We start from the raw sequence: 22558 nt of genomic DNA, 5'->3' as shown, positions 1-22558 counted from the left end.
TTAACATATTTGTTTATATTTGTTAAAACATTATAAATTCGGAAAAAAAGTAACGACCCTTAATAACACAGCAAGGTAAGAATAAAAAAAAATTCTGGCTAAAACATCGGTTTCAGAAAAATTTCTAAAAACAAACACTTTTTTCTAAGGGGCCAATTCAAAAAATAAAACCAAATCCAATGGATTTTTTTTTAATTTCAGGCAAAGGAGATTTCTCTAATCCTAGTTAGCTGTAAAGATAAGGAAAATAATTCGATATGAAGTTTGAAAACTTTAAAAAATTGCAAAAAATTCTGATCGAGCTAAGTTAACGCTCGTTTTTAAAGATAATAACTTGCTGTTGTAAGAAGAAAGTTATTATGAAACTGATAATAAATACTCTGATTGAATCCTAATCTGTCTTTTAAACATTTTTAAGTTAAAGCAACAAAATATTTTAATTGTTTTGAAACAGGGACTTAAAACAAAATTAATCAGTTTAAACCATTTTACTGAAAAAATTTAACTTAAAACTTATTTTTGCTCAGCGGGCAACAATTACATGCTCGCAGGGCCGCAGTTGGACCGCGGGCCGCAGTTTGCCGACCCCTGGCTTAGTATTTTTGACCAGGAGGTTTTAATTTTCGAAAGTTCTTAAACTCTTAATAAATTAATAATGTAAAAAGTCTTGTGTCTTGCAATAAAATGGTATTAAATTAAACGTTATAGATCAGTTTTAAACAAGAAAATAACTAAACCGGGTATTACTCACACACAAAAAATTTTGACTAGTTATTCTATTTAATAATGTATAAGTATTTATGAAACCTGTAATTTTGCTGTAGTTTATATTTTCAATACATAACTGTTTATATATATCTTATTACTTTTTTTTTTTTGTATACTTAGTTGTTTAACACTAATTTTTATTTATTTCGCACAGTTTTTTCATAAAAAATGACTGATAAAAAGTCGAAACAGTTTTTTTAACAGGTTTTTGTAAAATTATATGTTTTTTATAACTTATATTAAGAAGTATATTATCACTTAACTTAAGTTTTTAATAACCTTAAGTATTAAAGAAGGTACAGTTTTACTCGTAGCAAAGCTACTAACAAAAGCAAGTTGGAACTTTTTACGGTTTCATAATAAGCTTTTTAAAGTTTTGCTTTCAGCTTTGTTGAGATTGAAAAAAACATTAATTGTTGAAGTATTACTACAAAATATTTAAATTTTCTTTTTTTCTTAAAGCCTAGTATAAAAAATTTTGAAAACTCTTTTGCTAAATTTAAATTATTCAAAATTATTAACATATAATTTCACTGTTGTGTAATTTCTTGTTTAAGTTTTTTTTATCTTGTATTCAAGCGAGTTTCCTTAATACACGTGTATGTTACAATAGATTTACTCTATTAATAGGAAGATTGTTTTTCGAAAATTTTTCTCCTTTTTTGATACAGCTTAATGTTAGAAGACTTTTCCACGTAAACACAGTTTTGTTAAACACTTAACTATGAAAGGTTACTACATTGTTAAATTCGGTTTGAAATATATAGAAACATTTCGTTTTAATTTTTGACTATTGAAGGTTATTCTAAGTATTTTTTAGTAAAGCAAAAACAATTTTAGACAAAATATAATTTAAAAGTATTTAATCTATGTTTAGTCGTTTGTTGGTAAACTATACAAACTAAGCTTTAATTTTGTTTTCAGAAGCAAAATATGTTTTGTTCATTTCTGAAAACTATTTGACTTTTATTTGGTAATTCAGCACTTTCCGATTTAAATAAGTGTTTCTGAATGAATTAAACTTTATAACCTTTTAAGTATCAGAAAAAAACTTTTTCATTTAAAAAGTCGTGTTTATCAGGATTACTGTCAAAATGTATGAAAGTTATTTTGTTAATAAAATTTAATTCTATAATAATAAATGAAAGTAGTTTAAGTTTTTAATCGGTCGGTTAAAAAGCATTAACTATCGGTAATACATTTCAGTTAAAAATATATTTTTGTTTAATTTAAATAAAATTAATGTTTATTATTAAATGCTGTTTTAACTATCTATTCTTATAAAATGTAGTATATGTGACTAAATCTTATATCAGTTTTCTAATAAGTATTTATATTATGATGTCACCTGATTACCAGCAGCAAAACAACGTCACAATGCAACCTCAAGTTCAAGTATCAATTCCAAACAATAATCAGAATTTAGCAAAATCGAGAAAAATAAGAAACGTTATCAAAAAACTTGGGGTACCAATGTTATAACTAGTATTTATATTAAATAGAAAAAAACATCGTAATTTAGCATTATATATAAAAAAATGAGTTAATATATAGACTTATAACTATTTGTAACTTAATGAGTTTAGTTATATAACCAAGTAGTTAATGGCTTAAAAATGTATTTTCTTGATAACACTTTAATATAAGTTATTTCATCACATAGGTATAATTTTACTACTTGTTCACAGAAATCAATTGTTGTTTTGTCAGCTCTTTTGTTTATAGCTGGTATAATTGAGGTTTCTTCAAAACACTGTTATACTGATACCTATTATGATTCCGGAAAGCCTTACAAACGGTGTCATCGTACCATTACTATCGGACAGACTATTTGGTGTTCTGTACTTGTGATTCTTTTATACTTGTATTTTATAATACTTGTTGAATAACAAAACGTTTTATTCTAAGTTATGTTCTAAAAACATCTCTTATAAGTAAGCAAAATTTAATAAGCTAGAATCTTGAGTATATTAAAAGAAACAAAAAGTAATTTTACATATTATAAATTTATTTAAAAATACAAATTCATCTGTTTATATCTATATTTAATGTTTTTTTTTACTCATTTAAAAACTAAAAAAAAATCTTTTTAGCCTCTGACTGCTGGAATTTTAGGAATTGTTGCAGGTAAAAGTGCGAAAAATCAAACAAAAGTAAATTTTTATATTTATACGAGACTAATTAACTTTGAGTGTAATTTATTTTTTGTTATGCCTTTTTCAAGCTTACTTTAAAAAAACACTTTGAATTACTAAATGTTCCCTAGTGTTTTTAATAAAACTGACTATTTTACTTTTAGTACTTGTAAACATACATTTATAAACGATTTTGTTTAAGAACTTCAAAACGTTTTTTATTGCTTTAAAGTTTCTTTATTTCAACATAAAATTATAAACATGAAAAGTTAAAATAGTAATATATTTAAATTTAAATCCGTTTAAAACAGTTTTGAACTATATACAAAATAGTAAGTAAAAATTAGCAGAAAGGTTTAAAAATTAATAAATTTTGTTTATAAAACAATTGAAATAAATGATGCTAATTTAAAAAAAGGTTTAAAAACAATTTAAAATTATTTATGGTTTAGACTATTTATACTAAAATTTTCATTTAAAAGAAAAATAAAAACAGAAGTTTATAAGCTGAAAAACTACTTTCATACTATAGATAAACCTAGCTTTGGGTTTCAGCATCGTTGGAGCAGTATTTTCATGTCTACTTGTATTGATGGAACCTTTTTTTCTCACAATTAATTCGTGGGTAAGTAACTTTCGCTTGTTTTTTAACTTTATGAGTTGTAAATTAGGTCTTTTAAACAAAAAGAGCACACTTACTCTTGCTTTAAGAGATACAAGTAAATTAAAATCTTGATCATAAATATTTTACTTTTAGTATGGTTACATAAAACGGACTTTTTTATTAGAGGATTTTAAAAGAAGTTTTATTGTTGGAAGTTAAAAAGTTATAAAAACCAGTTATATTTGAATATACTAGATTGCAATATAACTAAAACATTTTTAATTGGTTTTTAAGTAATTAAGTTGTGGTGCATTATGCTATCTGTTTTAAAGTAAACTTTGTGCATACAGATTTAAATTGGCTTTGAGGAAAACTTTGTTTGAAAAAAAATTACTTAAAGTTATATATTTTTAATATATTCGTTATAATGTCGTAAAGTACTAAACTTATAATTACAAAACAAAAATAAATGCTCAATTGCTCTTTAAAAAGAGATTTAAAACAAAACTTCAATTTTTACAGCATTCTGATTCCGTTTGGCTTCTCCCAGTACAGGTGATAATATCACTTGTGGCTTTTGCAAACCTTGTATTATTGATTATCAACGCAAGTTACAGTTGCTGCCTTAACAAGTATTGCTGCAGAAGTATGGTGAGTTTTTTGCATTTAAGTTAGTTAAATATTGATTACTACAAGTTTTACTTACGGTGTTTCAGGATTTAATACATTCTGTTTGCACTGTTTTTATATTTGTTACGGCTAGCGTTAAAAAATGGATAAAATATTTTTGTGTTTAGAATAAAAACTATTTCAAATTTTAACAGTGTTTATCACCTTTAAATTTTTATAAAACATTAGGTTAAATTAAACAAAGTCTTCTTAGTTAACTTAAGCTTTATTACTTCGTATTAAATACTTGCAAAAACCAACAAAAACTTAAAAACTATCAACGGGTTAGAAATTTGGTGCAAAAAGGGTCATGAAAGACCTTTGTTTTTTTACAGGATAATGTTCAAACTCAACAAGTAGTTTATGTACCTTATCCAACTCAAAAAGCTCCTACAGTTGGTATGTTCTGTTGTTAAGTTTATATATAAACGTAGTTACACTTCTTTATTTTTCAAATGCTAAAAATTATCATTTTTGAAATAAACAAAACATACCGTACTACTTAAGAAATTCAAATTAGTTTTCTTTTAATTGAAGTTGTTATGTTCATCGAATAATGTTTTTTCTACTAGCACAAACTTAAAAATAACAAACAATTCCAAAAATTTTTTTAATCTTTATATTAATTTGCAGCACCAGTTTACAGTCAACTTCCTAATCAACTTCAGTAAAGGGGATTAACAAAATTAACACTCTGATGTAAATGTAAATACTAAATATATATACTACCAAATACTTTCTAACTTGCTTATGTGTTTAATGCTTTATGTTTTAATAAATTTACTAAATAATACAAAATTACTAAATACAAAGGCTTTTTTTTTATTTAAATGTTGTTATAATTAAATTTACTCGTTTGTATTAGTTAAATTATTTTTGTTTGAAACTGACATTTAGAAATAGCTTGTTAGCAAAAACAGTTTTAGTACTTGATTTTCTAAATACTTAAAATATCTAGTTATTTTACAGTAAAACTTTACGTATTTAAATGTATTTATTTATCTGCATTATTATATCTTTTCTCAATTTTATTTAAAATTATTATAGTATGGTAGCTGGACTTCAGAAATGTCTTTTTGTGATTTAATCTAAAATGTCAATACAAGATTGTTTTTAACGTTTGCAAGGAAAGATTTACATTTAATCTAAAGTATTCAAAAAACAAATATTGAAATTATAAATAAAGTAAAATTTACAAGTTTTATTATTTTTTGATAAAAAAATTGCAGTTTTGTTATGTTGTTAACAACTTTAAACGATTAAGCTTAATTACTTAAATTTTATTATGAATTGTATGGTGAACTGTCTCATATGTTTGAAAATTTGTTCTGAATGTAAAAAAAAATAGTTTGTGGAAGAAAGTATTAGAAAAAATTAGGTTAAAAGTTGTTGTTGGTGCATAAACTATACAAACTTAACAAAAACTGTTTGCTTTGTTTACAAAATATTTTTTTTAAACTTTATTTACTTAGGTTTTGTAACTCTACTTTAAATCTATAAAAAATTTTCTGATGCTAGTTATTACGATGAATAATATTTACTTTAGGTAATGTATGTATTATTTTGGTAAATTGTTTATATATTTTAGAATTATGTATCATACTTTCTATTTTACTAAAATAAAGTATTCAATATTTAAGCATGCTTTATTTTTTGATTATATAGTTTTTCATTCAAATGATAAAACTTTTGAATGTTATCGTCTAGTTTTAGTATTTAAGTATCAGTCTTATCAACAAAAGAGTTTACTACTGATATTTAATAGTGAAATATACTATGGTATATAAATTTTAAGCTTTTTTACTAAACTACATCATTTATCTTTAAGCTAAATATATTATTTTTAATTAATTTCTTCAATCGTTATGAGTATATCATTATATGGAAAACTATTGCAAAGTCATTTAGTACCTAAGTTATTATGGCGACAAATAAAATAACAACTTAGGTTAAAATATTTTGAGCTTTAGTGAGAATATTCTTAACAGATACTTTACAATAAAAACAAAAAGATTTTTTTTTAAAGTTTATAGAGTATTTTCAAAGAAACGAGATGTGTACCAAATAAACATCAGCTTCGATAAAACATACCAGTCAAAAAGTTAGTTGTAGTGGTTTTGATCTTAAACTTTCTTAACACTTAAACTTACGATGGTTATGAATAATTTTTAACTGTAACAGCCGTAGTTTACAGAAAATTTTGTTGAAACACTATTTGAAAATTAAAAAATAATACTGTAGTGTGAAGTTTTTTTTTCTAGTAATAGATTGTATTTTAATAAATTTATTAAAGTTTAAAGTTGTTTTATGCTTATATTACTATTTTCTTAGTTTTTTACTTATACAAACTTAATTTGTACAAACAATAATTCTTGAATAAAACGTAGTTTTTCACACTTTTTAAACCTTTCAGAGTTTTAGAATTAACTTTACAAGCTGTTTACTTTTAATTTAGCTCAAGAGTAACAATCAAAAATCTAAACTTGCATCTAAGTAGAAAAATAACTAATTTATTGATGCACAAAATCGTTTTAAAAACAATATCTCACTATTATAGTAAACAACATTAATGAGATTCTCAGTTATAATAAAAATCTTATTCAAACATATTATTATAAGTCTTAAATTTCCCTTGCAATATAGTCGAACATCAATTTAAAAAACCAAGTTTAATTTCGAACTGAAAAACAATTGTCTAATTTACTTTTTCTAAAACAAAGAATAAAAAACACACAACATTTGTATTTTTTTAATTAGGTCGATAACCGAAAAACGATTTTAATCGCGACCATTTTGTGCGTGCATTTTTACTTTTTACTTCTTCTTCTAAGCAAGGTACATTTTCGTCAAGTTTCATTTTGACAGACTTTTTCTGAAAACTAATTTTTTTTTTTAAGTTTACTTAAACTTATATATGATACAAACTAATATGAAAAAAAAATAAACTGTCTTTAAACAATTCAGTGTAAAATATTTTTAAGATAAATAGTTTTAAATAAGCAACGACTTGACATTATACTTTTTACTTTTTTAGGTTAATCAAATTAAACTGTTTATGTACTTATTACTTACAGTATTTTAATTTAAACGATGTACGTCAAATATATTAGCTAAAGTTTGTTTTTACTAGTAATACTTGTAAGTGTCAACTAATTATAAAAATATACTATTAAACCTTTTTATTTTTACTCAAGCCTTTTCTCTAAACAGATTCAGTTTGCTCTCTGTTTCTTTCAACTAACTCTTTACCGAACACAACTTCGTTTAAACACATCCCAGCTGCAAGCAAATTTACAAAATAATCACAACTAAAACTAAAACTTCACATTGCTATTACCTTGGTCGTTTTCAGCTAAGGCGTTGACTTGGGTAACTGTGTATTTTGCAACACAGTTTTCATTCTTTACTTCTCCAAGGTCGCCGATGCTTTGAATGATTTGAACTTTTGAACCTTTTCTTTTATCAAGCAACTGTTTTCGAAACATTTACACTGAATTTATTTAGGTTTAATAATGGAAAATAAATCCAAACTGTTAAAATTTTTTTTAAAAAATAACTTTTTTTTTGTTGTAAAAGTAAAGTCGTTTCTATATAATAATGAAAACATATTTGAAACAATTTCTAATAGTAATAACAATAATAATCAACTTACTAAAGTTCTTGTTTCGTCTTTTCTACTTGTCTCACTTTGTGCATCTATGTTTTCCTTAGTATCTAAAGAATAGCGAAATTAAATAATATATTTAAAAAGTCTTTGAAGATCATTGGTTCTCCAAGTTTTCAGTGTTTTCAAAAGTGAGCAATATGGCCCCCTTAGGGGTCAAAGGGGGAGCCATGAGGGTATAACTTGAAACTTACACAAGATATTCTGGAGTTAAAGGTTAAGAGCAAAACAAAAGGTTTTAGGTGTATTTATAGGTAAGTTTTTGAGAAATTTAGTCGGAAGGGGCAATAGCTTTTAAAATTCAAACAGGGGCCATATGAAAAAAAGTTTTGGAAACCCTGGTATAGAAATTAGTAAACATATCAAAAATACCATATAATTTTGTAATTATTAATAAAAATTGCAAGTTTGTAAAGAATTAAGAAACAACTTGAGACCCTGATCAGCGAAAATATTTTAATTAAACGTCATAATTCAATTTTAAACAAGCAGTTAACTAAACCGGGTAATACCGGCTCACCAAAATTTTTGACTAGTAATATGTATTTTTCTTTTAACAACGTGTGAATATTTATGAAACCTGTAACTTCACTGTAGTTTATAATTTAAATACATAACTCATTATATATAGCTTATTATTTAATTTATTTTGTATATTTAGTTTTTTTGATACTAATTTTTAGTAATTTTGTTCAGTTATTCATTTGAAAAACTGATTAAAAGTCTAAACATCGTCGTTCAAACTAAATAATACTGTACAAGACAGGATGTATTCACAAAAAAAGCTAGTGTTTAGCTTTAACTTATCCTTAACATACTTTTATCAATATAAAGAAAAGTAATAAAGTTTGTAATATCTGCAATACATTCTAAATTCTAGCATTATATCGAGTACTAACAACTTTAAAACAATATAAGTTTAATATTACTTCAACAAATAGAGAGATCTCAACTGCTGGAGGAGAAGTAATATATTTATTCCTTCAAAAGTTTATTTTACAAACTAAGTTTTGGTCAAAGACCTCGTCAGTGCTTAAATAAATCAAAAATATATATGTGACAGTCATGGAAAATAGCATTTAACAATTAAATTAAATAAAACCAAATTATTACTGAAAATTTTTACTTAAGAAACTAAACAAATCAAATTTTAATATTAAGACTGAGTTTTAGTAGAAGTTTAAATTTTTAGCTAAGTTTTAAAATCAATATAACAACAATAATAATAATAATCAAAGCTGTATGTAGCTTTCTTTTTTCTTCTAGATAATTTACAGAGTAAACATTGCTTAAGCAAAAGTGTAATTAATGAAGTGAGCTTAAAATTTAATTGAATTTGGTGTAGCTTATTTTAATTGTGACGTAATTATTGAAAATTTGAACAATCTTGTGCTTTTAATCGGTATTAAAATTTAAAATCCCGCTCAAATGCTTTATATGAAAGCTTATGGTTGAAATAATTTTTTTACCTAAAAACAAAACAAGTTAAATTATGGTACTAAGTTTGAATTTTTGGCAAAGTTTAAATTCTAGTTAAATTTAAAAATCAAAGAACAACACAAACAATAAAAGTAAAAAAAAAATCGTTTGTAGCTTTCTACTTTCTTCTAGTTGATTTTCAAAGTAAACATTGCTTAAGTAAGAATGAGGTTAATAGTAATAAGTGGGCTTAAGTTAAGATGCATTTTAATCAAGCTAAATTTTATTGTGACTTGAATATTGTAAATTTAAGTAATTTTCTGCTTGTAATAGCTACGAAAATTTGAAAATTTTGCTTGGATGATTAAAAAAAAAAAAACTTTTAACTTTAAGAAAATTATAGTTACAAAAATTAAAAAGCATGCACAAAACCTGTATTTTGAGTAATTTAAGTTTTGAAGTTTTAATATTACTTTAACAAAGATAAAACTTGTTTAAAATATTTAAAGAAAGCTACTTAAATTGTAAATATAGATTAAAGAGCACAAAGTTATTTCCAGATATACTGCTAAATGCTAAGCTTTACTGCTGGTTTTACGTAGTGTTTACTGCTTTACACATGGGTTGTTTTTAGAAATAAGTTTAAAAACTAAATTTGTTGGCTTGCGCACAAGCGTCGATGGTGTAACGGTTAGCATTGGTGCCTTCCAAGCACTAGTTCCGGGTTCGACTCCTGGTCGACGCATTTTTAGTTAAGTTTTTCAAACATTATCTAAATTAAAACTCTTTTTTATTCAAAAACTCAAGTTAAGCCTTAGTTTCTTTTTTATATTAATTAAAAATTGGAAGCAGCAAGTATTGCTTATTTTTTCAAAGCTTATAGTTATCTTAAGTAAAGCTAATTTACTTTATTCTACAAGGTAAAAAAAGTAAAAAAAAAACTTCTTAACATACCCTAAACTTTTCTTTACTTATAAAGAAATTTAAATTTTATTGTTTTAACTAAAACAATTTCCGCTTCAACCTTTATTTTTTACAAAGATTAACGTTTTCAAGGTTGAGTTAGTATGTTACACCATATGTAGTTTAGCCAGCTTTTGAGCTTTAACATTAAATCAAAGAATATAAAGTGTAAGTACAAAAGCTTGGTTTTGCGGGCAAGTTAACGTCTTTGCGAGTATCATTTTACTTTTTACGGTCTTGTAATTACCACTCTGCGGACCGGGTCCAACCCGCGGGCTGTAAGTTGCCCACCCTATGGCTAACTGTGATGACTAACTATTTTTATGTTCGAATAAAATTTAATAAATTACAGACTTCAACTATAGGCTGTTCAACAGTACTGTGCATAAAAACACCACAAAATAATATATTGGTTATAGTTCATAAAAAAACAATTCTGGTTTTATAAAATAAGCAGTTAAGTCTATAACTATGACTTTACTGTTAACTATATGGTTAATAATAAAAGTTGACCAAGTCAGCTAAAACTTTTTTTTACAATTTAACAAAAACTGCAGTTAACAAAATAATTCAATGTAAATTTTCAATAAAATAATATCAGCTAGACGCTTTATCTTGTATGTTTACAAAAATAGAGCTTTATGTAATAGCTTTAGCAGTAGTCTTTACATTTTGTAGAATTAGAAAAGAAAAAGAAAATTTGTAAAATTGTTCAATTTACTTTTCAGCGTGACGTATTTTATAACTTTTTTGTGTAATTTTTTAATAACAAAACAATGACAAAACATTAAATCATGGGCAAATTTAATTGCAGCAATTCTACCCACAAAATAGTGCCCATAAAATAGTACCCATTAAAAGTTCTACCCCTAGTTATTAAATGCTGATTTGATTACGCGTAAAAACTATTTGTGACGTAATGCACAAAAAAAATATTCGATTGATTTAATTGATTTCCAACATTTAATAATCTCAGCTGACTCAGTTTAGTTTTGTTTTTCTCACATGTTTTACTAAACTTTATACAACCACAAGAAAAATACTAGCTTTATGTATTATTGTAGGCATTAAAGTTTTGCAATTTTGTAAAGCTTAAATCTTTATTTAGAAAATTATTTTTTCTGAAAGCTTTTTTTTAAGATTTAAAAACAGCTTTTACATCTTATTTAAAAATATTGTTTAAAAACAATCAACACATTCCTATGTTTTTTTAAAAATCTTCAACTTTATTTTAGTATACTGGTTTCAACTTCAATCGACATTTACTTTTTTTGTGTAAGTATTTCAAAATTTTTGTTTATATTTTTATATAACTAGAAAGTACATCAAATAATATTAACTTTTGGTATAAGTCTTGGGTTTTGAAAATAAAAAATACATAAATGTTTTTCTTTGGAATAAAACTATATTTTCCTGCATAATGGGCAAAAAATGAAAATCTTTTTTTTTAAACTTATAATGCGATGGTGGACTTTTTAAGAAAATATAAGCATTGAACAAGTAATATTTGCAGCTATACTAAGCACATAAGTGAAAAATAATTTATAACCTTCACAAACCGATTTAAAATAGATGCAATGTTGGTTCAGTGGTAGAAATCTCGCCTGCCACGCGGGAGGTCCGGGTTCGATTCCCGGACAATGCATTTTGTCTGAAAATTGGTTTAATGCTTAAGATTCATTAATCAGAAATAAAAACTGTTGTAACATTTTTTTATTCACCAAGATATTTTACTTACTTTTATAATGCTTCTACACAAATAATAGAAAAAATATATAAAACTCACCATTTTAAGATTTATAGCTTAAAAACATTTGATTACATTTAATGGCAAAATAAAATTATTGACTTCTCATACGTGAATATATGTAAATAGTTAAAGTTTGATAAAACTTGTTTTTTCAGTAATAAATAAAAAAGAAAAAAATAGATGGTAGTTAGGTTATCTTAGTTGTATAATATGTGTGTTTTGGCAGTTTAATCATTATTTATTTTTTCAATGAAAAATGTTTCCGCCCGGGCTCGAACCGGGGACCTTTCGCGTGTTAGGCGAACGTGATAACCGCTACACTACGGAAACTTGTGCTAAATTGGCAGCTAATTGCGTTTATATACTGATATTAAACCGACAAGAGCTTCTATATAGTATTTTACAGCACACTTAAACCAGAATATAACTTTATCTTAGCATCAAATTAACGTAGCTTTTATTTGATACTTTGCATTCTGTTTTTACAAATGCATTTTGTATATATACTACAAAAAACACGTGTAGGTTTATACTACGAAGTTCTATCTTGAAACCCACAACCTTTTAATAACAAAGTTTTTTTAAAATTCAAACTAAAATCTTTATCAAACTTTTATAACTTTCTTCATTTTTCTAAGTACCTTTTAAAAAGTAAGTATTTATATGTAACTTACCTGTAAAATCTAATTATATCTATAAATCTAGTTCTCTAATTTTTATAAACTATATTTTGTTTTTAATTGTAATTGGAATTCGTGAAAACGTATAACGACTTATACTTCACAGTATAAGTGAAATAAATAAATTTTAAAAATACATACTTAGTTGTAACCCTTAAAATTTTATTTTTTGCTCTGTATATTCTATATACACAAGACGAAAATAATTTAAAATACTAACAGAAAGCAATTTTTTCGGCGTAAATTGTTATCAAGATTGCTGTACAAACTAATAGTCAAGTTTGACGTAGCAATTAAAATTTGACTGTTGGTAATAAAATTTATGATAAAGTATAAGTTTTAAATATCAAAATATTAAAATTTTAGAATAACTTTTTTTCTAGTAAAGTGAAATTAAAGCAACCGAAAAGAGTTCATTAAAAATTTTCCGAGCCAATAAGACTTACAGCTGAACTTGAAAGCTAGCAGCGATATAATCTCAGTCAACAGCCAATTACCATCGTGACGAAACAATTTAGCCGAATTTATTTGCATTGCGCTGCATAGTTGAGAAATGTTTGAAGTGAATATTTCACGCGCGCATCAAATCTTAACATTTATATTTGCTAATACGAGCCCACGATAGACCGGCCGCGTGGCCCAATGGATAAGGCGTCCGGCTACGAACCGGAAGATTGTGGGTTCGAGTCCCATCGTGGTCATTTTTCAATGGTCGTTATTGCACTGAAATATTAGTATTATGTAAATCGTTTGAATTTTGATTGGATAAATTATCTCAATTCTTATGTACCATATACTTAAGACTTCTATTAAAATTGTTAAGGTAGTTTGTTTTCAGTTAGAATTTGCGAAAAATGATGTTAGTTTAATTTTTCAGCAAACATTTTTCAATAACTTATTATTTACAATAACAAGATAGTCCTCTATATAAGAACGATATAAACAATTGTTTTAAAGCAGTTTTTTCAGGTGATATATTTATTAAAGTATAAACAAATCATTAGTATGCTCATTTGTTATTAATAGTTAATAAATTATGTGTAATTTCAAATTACATTACAAAAAGACCACGCCGGGACTCGAACCCGGAATCTTCTGATTAGGAGTCAGACGCCTTATCCATTAGGCCACGCAGTCGGTTATCCGTAACCAAATTATATGATTTATAAAGGTAATATTTTTTTGTTGCCTGTCTGCCTGATGTAGAATTTATAACAACAGCCTAAGGCAAGACCTGAACAAACGATGTTTTTTATAGACTAAACCAAAGAAATTAAGCTAAAAAATAAAGAAGCTAAACTACTTAATTTGGCTACTTTTCTTATCACTGTTAAAGATAAGATAACACACTTATGTCTTCAAGATTAGCTCATAGATTTAGAAATAAACTGAGGCCAGCATATATAAAATTACAAATTTATTGTTAATTTTTAATAACTTTTTCAACAAACTAAAATGTCGTTGTTATGATTTAGGTGCCTTGTAATGGATAATAATTTTCTATTTATTTATTTTGATATACATGTTTTTCAACAACAGTAGAGAAATCTTTAAACAAAATTATAAAAACCTCCCCGTCGGGGAATCGAACCCCGGTCGCCCGCGTGACAGGCGGGAATACTCACCACTATACTAACGAGGACTAGTCAAAATACGACCTTATGCGTTTATAAACCTACAATGCTTACAAACATCACTTTGGCTTAAGCATACTTGTTGACAATCAAAAACTTTTGAGCTTTATACCTTGAAATTTGTACTGACAGTATTAAAACAGTTAACAACTTTTTAATCAAACCTAGATATTTATTCTGTTTTTAAAGTTACTTATGGTGATTAATTTGTTTGTACTAATACAAATTAAACTTTGTCCAAAACATTGTTTTAAAAAGAGGTAAGGAAATTGGACCAGAAAAATATGTAATCAACTGAAAATTCCGAATACAAGTTTGTTAAGTTTTATTAAAAACTAAGTCCAAAAAGTTTTATTAAGATTAGTTATTAAAATAAAATTAGTATAACTTTTTAAAAGTCATAAGCCATGTTTTTATAAACAAACAATACTTTTCATTTACTTTTTTGTTTAGTTTGAGAAATGCCGTCTTTTTGTATTTATATAATATTTAAAAAATATATAAAACTTTTATTTACGTAAACACTATAAAAAAATTGTATAGTGTTTATAAAGCAGTTTTTTTATTTTATTGATATTTCCGAAGGTCGGAATTTTTCTCACTGAAACCTGGAAAAAAATAGAAAATTTAGTTCTCACTTGTACTATTGCTTAAATAATTTTATACAATTAACTTTTATATAATATGTATTTTTTTTTAACTAGTGAATTTAAGTACCTATTTCATTTTTTATTACTCTTTTTTCATTAATATTTAACATTCTGCATAAAAAGTGCTGTAACCAGGATTCGAACCTGGGTTGTCACGGCCACAACGTGAAGTACTAACCACTATACGATTACAGCCAAATGTTCCTACACCGGGAATCGAACCCGAGCCGCCTGGGTGAAAGCCAGGAATCCTAACCACTAGACCATGTAGGACTTGTACGTAAAATGCTTATTGCAATTTTATTCTACAAATAAATGCATAGTGACGTAATAATAACTACACACATTGCAATTAAGAAATGCGTCGATTAGAACTTTATGTACAGTAACCTCTCGCTTATTTAAGCACATTGTGTCCACAGAAAAAATGCGTAAATATATGAGAGATCGTAAAGATACGAGAGGTACCAAATATACTTACTATAATGGCTGTTTTTAATATTGTTTCTATTTAAAGAAGACTGGGGACTTTCCCACTTTTAACAATTTGCTTACTTTATTTCTAAATATGAAAACAAAAGATAAAACTATACATATATAAAAAATTAAAATATTTATATTAATAGAAAATAATAATACTTTAAAAGAAAATTACTAATTTTGAGAAAAAGTAGATTTTTAAGAAATAGAAAATTAGTGATATGTTTACTAAAAAAATCATTGAGATTTGTGATTAGTGCAAGATATATATTTATTAAGTATCACTGCTACTTTTTCCTAGGAAGTTTCATTAGATTTCTTTTCTAGATGTCTATTAATATATAGGGCAAGAGTGCTGTATTATTTATTTGTGTTTTAAACTCTCATTATTTCATTATACTTTTATTATTTAACACAGTCATATTTCTTTCAGAATTTTAATTTAATCTCTTTTGTTAACACAATTCTGATATACTAAGGTATAACTAAATGTTTATCAATTAGTGAAGGAACATAAGTCTAAAGATATAGAGAGGTGAGGTAGCATTCAAAACATTTTTTAAATTAAAAATATACAAAAAACCTAATTTTTGCAATACTGAAAAAAAAAGAATTATTTTTTAAAAACTCTAAAATGCGTAACTAAACAAGAGTGCGTAAGGTCACAAGTGCGTAAAGATGCGAGAGGTTACTGTATGTGAAACATTCTAATAGTTATATATTGATGAATGTATTGTGAGTTGGTTTTTAATTTCTCTGTTCGTTAAAAAAACACTGCTAAATACTTCTTTTACAACCTTTTCGTTTTTTGTTGGTTTTTAATCAATATTTCATCATCGAAAGTTCTACTTTTGAATAATTTTAAAATAACAACTTTTTGATCCGTAACTAAACTAAAATTAAAAGTTTAGATGATTGGCTTCGTTTGGAACGTTAATATAGTAATGATTGAACTATCGAATTGAAAAAGTAAATGAATAAGATCAATTTATTATAGCTCGTAAGAATTATCAAAAATATTTTTGACTGATTCAAAAATATTTTTGACTGATTGGTTAGTAAACTTTCGATTTTGACAATAATGCTTTAAATGCTCTAAAAAACTTTTTGCTAGGAAGTTTCATTAGATTTCTTTTTTAAATGTTTATTAATATATAGGGCAAGAGTGCTATATAATTTATTTGTGTTACAAACTCTCATTATTTCATTTTACTTTCATTATTTAACACAGTCATAAAAACGTAGGAGTAGATAAGATTTTAGTGATTTCTCTTTATTCGTAATTTAGTTTTCTCCTCCCTTAAAGACCTATTAAACTCTCGACTATAAATAGCTAAATCTTAAAAAAATACTTTAAAATCAAAAATTCTGTAAAAGTCAACTTGTAGCTTACTTGATACTCACAAAATAAGATCAAGTTGTAAATAAAGTGACCTACACTTCCTATGGCATTAACTTTTTTTAAGTATTTTCATACCCCTTATGGTCTTACCTACAAAAATTCAACATACTTCATTAAAGAAAAATTGGAATACAAAACTTATGTATGTTGTTATATAAAAAGAAACAGCAAACCAAACCGCAGAAAAATATTCCTTAAAGTTAATAGAACTAAAAATATCAAATTATTTTAATTTCGTAATACCTAAAAACGATAACAAATATAAACTCACTTATTACTTCAAGTATATTTCAACTCCAAGAATTTATATTTAATTTTAATTTTTTATAGTTTTATAGTCAAGTAGACAGAGTGGCTATTTGGCCTCCTCTTATGCCTACGTTCGCTATCATCTTTATTTAATATTTAGAATCTAAATTTGTTGAAGAGTTATCGTCCCGAGTTCTTTACATAAGGTACATGGACGATTGTCTAGTTTTCTCACAACAGAGAAAAGTAATGAGGCTTTGTTTTGTAAACTAAACGTGTTACATGAAAAAATTTCATTCACTAAGGAAATAGAAGTCAGTAGCCAAACTTTTTTTTTCTAGTTATATTATTTACAAAGAGTAAAGCGAAACTGCGTACCGTTGTGTATAGAAAACCTTTTTTAAAGGACAATATTTGCATTTTCAATCTTTCTGCACCAAAAAAATAAAAATATACCTGATATGAACTTTATACTACAGTTAGAAAAATAATTTTTAGTTATGTTATTGATATGCTTGCAAAAATTTTAAGTTTTCAGTAGTTAAAGAAGATTAAGTTGTTTTTTATATCATTTTAGAATAGTTATACAAAACCATTTGGTGATTAATTTTTGTACAATTAAAAAAAAATATTTTTATAGTTTGTGTGATTGACGCCTAAAAACACACGTGGTTCACATAAGATAGTACTTTTTTTTAAATCAGCATTGAGATATAAACTTTAAAATAACACTACTTTTATCATAGTTGAAACGTTTTAAATTTTTATAATATTTTTTTCTTTAAAAATTTTTTTTGCAAGTGTGATTTTATAAAAAAAGTAGTGAACTTGCTAATTTATTTACTAACTTTATTCGTGTTATCAGGGATATTAAACTTAAAAAATAAAATAAAAACATTATCGTAAATCAACTATACTAAACTATAGCTAAAGTTTTAATAATTCAACATACACATCGTTTAACAACTACTTAAGTTCTTATTGTTACGTCATAATGCTTATTGTAAACGTAGTAAATACCATTATGTTGTAGTCACACATGGTCTAGTCCTAGTGGTTAGGACTTCTAGCTTTTATCCAAGCGAACCGGGTTCGATTGCCATTTTAGGAATTTTAAAGTTAGTTCAAACAATTCTTTATCAAGTTTTTTTTCTCATTATGTTTTTTTACTATATACAAGTGTCAATATTATATACGAATTTTTAAAACATATACTGTTAAAAACAAAATAAATGTTATAAAACTAGTATAAATAGAAGGATTATTCATGACATTTGCTTAGTTCCCGTAAAATTAAAGTTAAATAAATAAATATATCTATCTATATATATTTATATATATATATATACATATATATGAATGTGTGTACCAAGAGTTCTGCAAAACCTCTGCTTATCTTTAAGTAACTGTGTTTAATATTTGCTTAGTTACCTTTCATTTAAATTTTAATTTTTTAGCTTAATAGTCTAAATCAGGGTTACTCAAAGTGGGCGATATCGCCCCTGGGGAGATTTTAGTAAGTCGGGGGGCAATAATTAATAAGGGGGCAAAAGGGTGGGCGATAACTAGTAAGGGGGCGAAAAGGGGGCGATTTTAAAATTTTTGGCTTTGATAAAATTTTTACTTTTTATATTGCTATTTTACTCATTTTAGCTTGCTACTAAATATTTGACCCTGAGGTAACACTTAAACAAAAAAAAGTTTATTTTGTTTATGTAAAATATAGAAAAAAATCAAGTACTTATGACTCCTATTTTCAAGTAAATTACATATTTTTATTCATATATTTTCTTATTTAACATTTATATAGATCATAGACGATCGGAATCCCTCTCACCTTTTTATAATCTGACATATATGTTATTTGGGATCATAAATTTGTAAAAATCTATGTTATATATTATTAAATTTTTAGGTAAACTGGCAACCCTGTATACTTTTATTTTTATTGGAAATATCATGAGGTGATACTTATATCACCTCATGATATTTCCAATTGTTTTTTAAAAAGTTACTAAGTGAGGCTAAGAAATAAAACTATACAGGGTTGCCAATTAACCTAGAAACCTGGAAAATCTGAAATTTGACAATTTACGCAAAAAAAAACCTAAAAAATCTGGAGTTTTTAAAAATTTCAACATATTAAGTAGTAAAATTTCGATTTGACACAAAAAAGCTATCATATAGATAAAAATATGGATCTTTTCGAGGCAGATCTTTTTAAAGTAAACGACTAACAGGAATCCTTCTCAGACTTACAAACTGACCTTGAACTTAAAGTATATTTTTCAAAAGAACGATATGAAAGCTTTAGGACTCAACAAAAACTAAGGCAAAAGTATCCAATCATTTGAGAGGGATTTAGATTGTTGTTTATAGTTTTTCCTTCTAGCTATGTTGTTGAGAAAGCTTTTAGATCAGTTGTCAACATCTTGAGCAAAAGATCTAATCTAGATATTTGTAAAGGAGGCTTTATTTTACTGATTAAGAATCAGATTAGAAAAACTTGCAAGCAGTCATGAACCTCATCCTTCACATTCTATTAGACTTGAGTAGCAGACATTATTTTATGAAAGTTTTTTTTATTTTATTAAACCTTTTAAAACACTTCTTATTTAACCTGGTTTGTATTGTATTTAAGTAGTCTTTTTATAATAAAATTTTTATTAAGTTATTTATTCTACAACAGGTTTGCATAATGCCTAATAAAAATTAATTACGGTAGACTTCTTCTTGAGTTGGCAATTTTTACCCTAAAAAAATGCAAACTTATATTTTCTAAAATTTAACTTAAATAAAGTCTATTACTATTAAGTATTAATAAAACAAAAATTACATAATATTTAATAGCTTATATAGATCAATTTTTTATAACTAGTTGATTTCATGTTATATGCATAACGTTATTGCATATAACATATTTAAATTTATCATTTTGTAAAGACAGTGGTAATAGTTTTTGAGTTTGCACTTTTTGATTTTGTTCAAAGTGCGAACTCAAACGAAAGTCTGTTGTATTTATTAAATGGTTTATGTTTTAAACATTTTAATAGTTTTATTTTAACCTGGTTAATTTTGTAGTTTATATTTGTCGTTTTACATTACACTAAAAGTTTTTATAGCATAGTGATTAAAGTATTTGTTTAAAAGAAATTTATTTGACATACTTTTGTTATTATTTGTTTAACCTGTATAAATAAAAAAATATTTGATTACCATTAAATTTTTTATTTCAAATATTTTTTTGGTTTTAAAAGAGTATAGATTTGTGATCTCTAATTGAAATGACTTCAATTTTTTTATTTAAAAGACTCTTAAACTCAATTTTATTTTCTAACTTGATTTATTATTGTTAAAAAATTTATACATTAAGGATTTTGAAACTATTAATACAACTGCTTTTTTTTTGTTTTATCTTAATTTTTAATATATTAGCAATTAGAATATGTTGTTTATTTTAATAGTTCAACACTAGCTTTTAGTTTTTCACTATTTTATTCTGGTAAATTATTATAGGCTAATAACTAGAGAAAAAATAAATTTAAACAGTATTAAATAAGCCATCAAAAAGACTGCTACAGTTACAAAACAAAATTTTAACCTAATTAAAAAAAATTTTTAATCGATTACTTTCTGTTAACAGAATTAACTGTAAAACTTTAGACTTATTTTTTTGAATTCAATTTAAAAAAAAAATAAAATGTAAATTTAAGGTTTAGTTTCCTAAAGGTTATTCCAAGTCAAATACTATTTAATGGCATTCTACTACAAAGCGTATAGTTTAAAAAGTTAAGTTTTTAACTTTACAACTAACTTGCAATAATATATCTTAGCATTGAAATTAATAATTTTACTGCATTAACTGAAACTGTTTATGAGACCACTTTTCATGTGAGATAATCAAATAGTCGGTCGAACTTCCTCAAACTAGATCAGAAACTATGCTTTAATATTATTTTATTATGTGTAAAATAAATTGTTCATTCTTTTGTAGTTTTTTAATCTCTGGTAAAATTAATTTTAGAACATGCCTATTTATAAAATAGTATAAAGTATTTTGTGCGGCTAAAATAAGTTACTTAGTATTAATTTCTAAATGTCCGAAGTTCGTTATATGAGATATTATTATAATGTCAGGTTTAAGTTAAGATTTCAGATGGGTAACGTACGGTTAAGATCCAGTCAAATTTAGACCCGCTAAGTAACTTAAAAACTACTTGTGCAAAATAAACAAAATTTAGTTTTTTGATACTTAATATTTTGAAATACACTTTCAATTTGGTTTTCAATTAAAAAAAGTATTTCCTAGATCACAATAAAACTAAATCATTCTATTACAATTTTGTTCGAGTTTTTTAATTTTCATATATGTTATTTTTTTTAATTTATGCAGCCCGCAAATACACTTTTTTAACGAGTTGAAACTAAAAAAGATTTATTTAGTAAATATTAATTGCTGACTACAAAAGTTGTCCACCACTACCCTAAAAGTTTCATTAGTTTCAAAACAATTCATACCTAAAAAGGATTGATTACAGATTGCACAAAGCTTTTTAATAGTTAAGTATTTTAATACACTTTACTGGGCTTATAAGAAAACAAATATAACTTATTTTCTCAAGCCCTGTAAACTACTTTAAACACAGCCCAAAAGTGCGTGCATAAGAAGTACCAGACTAAATTACATTTCGAACACAACTTTTTCGGCTCAAAAATTTGTACTCAAGAAAAAAAATACATTGTAAAATCGTGAGGGGCGATTATTTTTCAAATTTCTGAAAAGGGGGCGATTTAGAAAATGAGTTTGGGAAACCCTGGTCTAAATCTATTTTGAACATCAAAGTAGGTGTGCTTTAAATAATGTAATTTATATTTCTATAGTAAATTTAAGCTTTATATTGAAATTATTAAGTTTTTTGTAAGTGTTAAATTAAGTTCACTAAACATTATAAATTTTTATTCAACATTCCTAAAAATTACTTGTTATTATAAAAGTTAAAATTTTGTTATAAAATTTTACTAAATGTATAAAAAGTTTTACTATATTAAAGCTGTAGAAATTGTTGAAAAAATTGTAGTTAATTTTTTCAATTTTAAAATAATTTTATAAATGTTTCACTTTTTGTTAAAAAACTAGTAACTTATGTAAAAAAGTCATTACTTTATGTTTTAAGAATTGTAAATAATGTTCCAAAAAATACCCTAAAAGTTTTATATGCTATTCATGTTGTTATAAAAGGTTTTTAAATTTTTAAAAAATCTTCCTAAAGTTAAAAAAGTATACTTAATGTTATAAAGTTGTACTTAGATATATAAAACGTTGCACTAAATATTATAAAAGTCATGTTTATGTTTTAAACTTAATACTTAATTGTATATAAAATTGTACTCTATGTTGTGAATATTGTATGTATTGCTATCAAATTGTTTATTAAATAAATAGCAGATGAGTTTTTATTTTTCTTAGTTTAAATGGGTAAATGTTAAAAAA

At 25.3% G+C, this 22558-nt stretch overlaps 7 non-coding genes across 7 annotated transcripts; 2 read left to right on the top strand and 5 right to left on the bottom strand.

Moving 5' to 3' along the window:
- The first annotated feature begins 9932 nt into the window (after window positions 1-9932).
- Trnag-ucc (transfer RNA glycine (anticodon UCC)) lies at window positions 9933-10004 on the top strand. The gene has a single exon. It is a non-coding gene; the product is annotated as a tRNA-Gly (tRNA).
- A 2225-nt stretch (window positions 10005-12229) lies between these two features.
- On the bottom strand, window positions 12230-12302 carry Trnav-aac (transfer RNA valine (anticodon AAC)). The gene has a single exon. It is a non-coding gene; the product is annotated as a tRNA-Val (tRNA).
- Window positions 12303-13280: 978 nt separating this feature from the next.
- On the top strand, window positions 13281-13353 carry Trnar-acg (transfer RNA arginine (anticodon ACG)). The gene has a single exon. It is a non-coding gene; the product is annotated as a tRNA-Arg (tRNA).
- Window positions 13354-13716: 363 nt separating this feature from the next.
- Trnar-ccu (transfer RNA arginine (anticodon CCU)) lies at window positions 13717-13789 on the bottom strand. Its single transcript has one exon. It is a non-coding gene; the product is annotated as a tRNA-Arg (tRNA).
- A 433-nt stretch (window positions 13790-14222) lies between these two features.
- Window positions 14223-14294, bottom strand: Trnad-guc (transfer RNA aspartic acid (anticodon GUC)). Its single transcript has one exon. It is a non-coding gene; the product is annotated as a tRNA-Asp (tRNA).
- Window positions 14295-15059: 765 nt separating this feature from the next.
- Trnah-gug (transfer RNA histidin (anticodon GUG)) lies at window positions 15060-15131 on the bottom strand. Its single transcript has one exon. It is a non-coding gene; the product is annotated as a tRNA-His (tRNA).
- Window positions 15132-15137: 6 nt separating this feature from the next.
- On the bottom strand, window positions 15138-15209 carry Trnae-uuc (transfer RNA glutamic acid (anticodon UUC)). Its single transcript has one exon. It is a non-coding gene; the product is annotated as a tRNA-Glu (tRNA).
- Between the last annotated feature and the right edge of the window lie 7349 nt (window positions 15210-22558).

Source organism: Thalia democratica, chromosome 5, assembly GCF_965202585.1.
Source record: "Thalia democratica chromosome 5, ktThaDemo2.hap1.1, whole genome shotgun sequence".
NCBI classification, from domain to species: Eukaryota; Metazoa; Chordata; class Thaliacea; order Salpida; family Salpidae; genus Thalia; species Thalia democratica.
This window is presented reverse-complemented; position numbering and strand designations above follow the sequence as displayed.